The sequence below is a fragment of the Notamacropus eugenii genome, chromosome 5 (assembly GCF_028372415.1).
Source record: "Notamacropus eugenii isolate mMacEug1 chromosome 5, mMacEug1.pri_v2, whole genome shotgun sequence".
NCBI classification, from domain to species: Eukaryota; Metazoa; Chordata; class Mammalia; order Diprotodontia; family Macropodidae; genus Notamacropus; species Notamacropus eugenii.
Window position 1 is genome coordinate 160332944 of NC_092876.1, and position 4534 is coordinate 160337477.

At 35.2% G+C, this 4534-nt stretch overlaps 1 pseudogene; it reads right to left on the reverse strand.

Moving 5' to 3' along the window:
* Window positions 1-2507: 2507 nt before the first annotated feature.
* LOC140508963 (NADH dehydrogenase [ubiquinone] iron-sulfur protein 5-like) lies at window positions 2508-2827 on the reverse strand (annotated as a pseudogene).
* Window positions 2828-4534: the final 1707 nt, after the last annotated feature.

A 4534-nucleotide genomic window follows, 5' to 3' on the forward strand; every position in this document is an offset into this window, starting at 1 on the left:
GCTTAAGTAACTTTCTCAGGATCACACAGCTACAAAGTATCTGAGGCATATCTGATACATATACATATACACATAATTGTATATGTATATGTCTTTCTATGTAGGTATCTATATAACACTTTAAAATGTGCAAAGCTCTTTTTATTATCCCATTTATGATGTAGATGCTTTATTGTCCCCATTTTAAGGTAAAGAAATAGAGTCTTTGAGAGGTTTTCCCAGAAAACAGAAATAGGAAGTATCTGAGTAATTTCAACTTAAGTGGTCATAGTGACTCTAGACACTAGATACCCTAGTTGCCTCAAAGTCAGACATTGATTGCACAGAATAGATTCTGTTCTCCTGATTAGCAAGTAGAGAAGAGAGTAAAAACTGATTAAGCCACTGATTTTATGGACAATCAGAAAGGATGGCATTGAGCTGAGATGGAATCAAACCCTGGGTTTCATGTTCAACTAGAAGAGAGGGAAAGGTTTATGAGGAAGATTCCACAAAATCTGTGTATTGAAATCTCTGCAGTAGCCAGTCAAAACTAGAATAGATTCCTGCTAAAATTCAAGGCTCTCTCTAAGCTCCTATCCAAAGGGTGCATTCCAATATTTGCAAAACATTAAGGCCATTGGAGATTTCCCACTTTCCCTATGATTCCATTATTTATGAATAAAGTTGATTTTGACCTGTTCAAGGAAGACAACTCTCTCCTCAATTTGTGACCAGTTAAGCAATAATTCTTTCTGAAATTTCTTTTCCTGGCTTGAGTCATGGGAGAGAAAGGGGGATGATTCTTTATATCTGTACTGTCATAGGTAGAAGATAAATGGGTTTTGCTTTTAAAGGATGGTTGTACACTGAGAACTTGACTAACATTGCTCCTCAGCAATATCACCCTAATCCTTTCTTTCTGTAAAAGGCTGTCTAACCTTAGAACAAAGTTGGAAGATCTTTTCCTTTTGTTGAAATATATACCTAAGTATCATATAAATGTCCTTGGTGCCCCTAGAATGAAAATATTATCTATTCAGAATTTACAAATAGTCTGATTCTGTGAGACTGAGGAATTATATCATCAATAAAGTCTATAATATTAAGAGTAGAACCCTGTCCCCCAGAGCCTTCTGTATATTACCTAAGTTTCTCTGCATTCATGCCTTGACATCCTTCTGTCATATCTATTGCATGTTCTAGTCAAGTATCAAAGTCATTCAAGGCTAGTCACTGATATTTCCCTGAGAATAGGCCATAGAAATTGTATTGTCCCCTATGGATATACTGCTCAAATATTAACCTTTCCTATAGTCTTGGCTCATGCCTGTGTGGCTAGTAAAATAATTGTTTAAAGGGGAATGTTTCTCAACCCTCAACAATTATTTCATGTCATCCCTAATCCAGCTTTTTATTGGTCATCAGTTTATTTACCAGACCATCCAAAAACAGGATTAAGCAATACATTTCTAATCACCCTCTTTTCCAGAGCATATCTTATGGATCTGAAAAAAAACCTCACCATTTCAAGTAGCTCAAAAAAAGAAAATAAGATGGCCTACATTTCCCTCCTTCCTGAATGTCTTCTCTCATATCTCATATCTTTCTAGTCTATAGACATATGTAATGTATTTTCAATAGCACTCCCATTACAGTTCATTGACATGACCTAAATCCACAAACAATTCTTTTTTGAGGGAAAAGGGCAAGGCAATTGGTGTTAAGTGACTTGCCCAGGGTCACCAAGTATCTGAGGCTAGATTTGAACTCAGGACCTCCTGATTCCAGGGCTGGTGCTATATCAACTATACTGTCTAGCTGCCTCTAAATCAAAACTTCTTGATGCATTTCTATACATATTATTGAATACAAGTTCTCCAAGGCTTAAATTACTTTGTTGGCCATTCAAAGTCAACCCACAATAATAAAATTCAACTAAAAAATACCGTTTTATGATGATTGCTTAAATTCTGCTTTCCTGATTATGTTAACAGAATCTGAACTAAAGAAATTACTGTCTAATTATACCCTTGATCTTGAAAACAATTAATGTAATCCACTATTAAACGTTACTAATACAAGCAAACTGAGCAATGCAATTTATTGATTGTAAAGTGCAAAGCTACTAATATGCACAATTTACATTGTGGAAGCTCAGTGTGTTCAGGAAACACTCACAAAGATAACCAGTATTCTACTTTTTTCTAGATTCACATGGATTAAATTTGAGATTATAATAAGGTATTTTTTTTCTACATTGGTAAATATTTACTTTCCAAAATGCCTATTTTTAGATACAGGCAGAATCACAGATCATATCCTGGTGGGTGAGCCACTGCCACCACCTCGCCTTGTATGGTTGTCCTAATGGCAAAGTACAGAGAGAACTGGGACTGAGGAAAGCAGAATGGTTTCTATACTCCAATTTTTAACCTTTGGAAGAAGATGTCTGTTGTAAGAAATAAACATTTTCAGGGGACATCCCATCACAAAGAACGAAGCCACCCAATGTCACCACTGGTTGTTCATGGACTTGGCTCTTCCTTGCCTAGTGATGAGGTGGGGGAGTATACTTCCCTTCTTTCATTAGCTTCTCTTTCTGCTTCATAATTATTCCCGAGTGCTTTATTGTTTTCCACCTACGCAAGAATTCAATGAAATCCTCATATTCCAGTTTGCATTCTTTCTTAGCTCAGGTCATACCAATTCCATGGGCACACTCAATGAATTCCTTCTCAAAAGCATGGCATCGGGCTGGCATTTTGTAGGGTTGTTTAGCACTCATAATTGTCATCCATTTGTCAATATCGAGGCCCAGTCAGTTTTGAATATCAAAGAATGGCATGGCTGCAGCCTAGTGCAAACTCCGCGTCCCTTTTTATAATGGGGTATTTTCAATGATAATTTACTTCAGCTTGTCTATTTTCTCCCACTCATTTTGAAAATGGGAACACTCAAGTTACACTGATAGCTGCCTAACATACCAACAAAATGTACGCAAAAGTCAACATTGAATCATCAATATTTCATGAATCACAATTTGAATAAACAGCAAGAAATAGAAAATTTGTTTTGCATGACCACACATGTATAACCTATATCAAATTGCTTGCCTTCTTAATGATGGAGGGGTGAAGAGGGAAGAAGGGAGAAAATTTGGAACTCAAAAGTTTTAAAAACGAATATTAAAATTTGTTTTTACATGTAACTGAGTAAAAAATTTTAAAAAAAACTAAATAAAGATATGGAAAATCATATGAATACCTGTTTTTGAATGAGTAGAATTACATCTGTCTTTCCACAATGAGAAGATTGGAAAATGTGTTACTACAGATATCTTAATCCTCAAATAATCACCAGGTATAGCAAAATTACAGCACCCTATCTTCCTAGAAAGATACCAGTGGCTGAACCTTAATGAAGAGTAGATAATTGAATCATTTCCTTCCTGCTAACTGCTCTCTGCAATAACAGTCCTAATTTGGAGTCAAAATTGAACAACTTTTCCACATCTAGGGTGTGCCTTGTGTTGACTACAATAACAGCAACATTCAAAAGAAATTGAGCAGGAAAGAAAAAAAAGGTATATTCTAGAGAGCAATCATACTATGGGCCAAGTTATTTTATGGAATATAGTCCTTACTTAACAAGTCAGTTACACTTTAAGTGATCTATAGTTTTCATTAGTGTGGATACTCTACTTAATAGTATAAAACACCCTACGGATAACCCTTTGTTAATTTATCTCATAAAGAGGCAAATAGATTCTTTGGTTTATTGAAGAAAAATTATAGATGCTTCCTGATTATCTTTTATAAAAATATCCTTTAAATTTTCTTCCTTTGACTGGTTTACCACTTTTATTTTTTAGAGTAACTGTTGTGATTCTCCCAATCATGTTAAATTTTGAAGAATCACAGAATTTTAGAATGAGAACAGAGCTCAGCAGACATCTCATCAAAACCATACCTCAAAACAATTCACCTGATGAGTGGTGATCCAGCCTCTGATTAAAAATCGTCAATAAGCAGGAAGCCTTTACTTGCTGAGTTTGGAACTATAATTCACAGTCAATTATTCCTTAAATCACAGCTAAACACCAATTAAATATCCCCATAAAAAAAGGAAATATTGTCTCTGTCATGAACAGTTCTTGACTGAAGCCATGGTGGGTCTGCATGATGATTACTTCCTTTTAATGTTCACTAACCATCCCTTGAAAACTTTCTGGAATTTTTCCAGGAAATAAAATCAAGGTCACTGGCCCATAGTTAGCAAACTCTTTTCTCTTCCACTGGTTTAAAAAAAAAATTAGTGATAACTCTCCTATTCTTCACTATCTTTCAAATGTCACTGCCAGTGCCACAATTATAACATCTGCCAACTATTTCCTCACATCCTTTAAAAATAGAGGGCATAGAGTTACAAACAGGACTCTAATAAATAGCTTGCTTGGGCTTATAGTGATGAAGTTTTACATCCTTGATTAGTCATTTGGATGTAATTCCCCTCAGACTCTTTATTTCTGTAATGAATGAGGCAAAAGTCATTT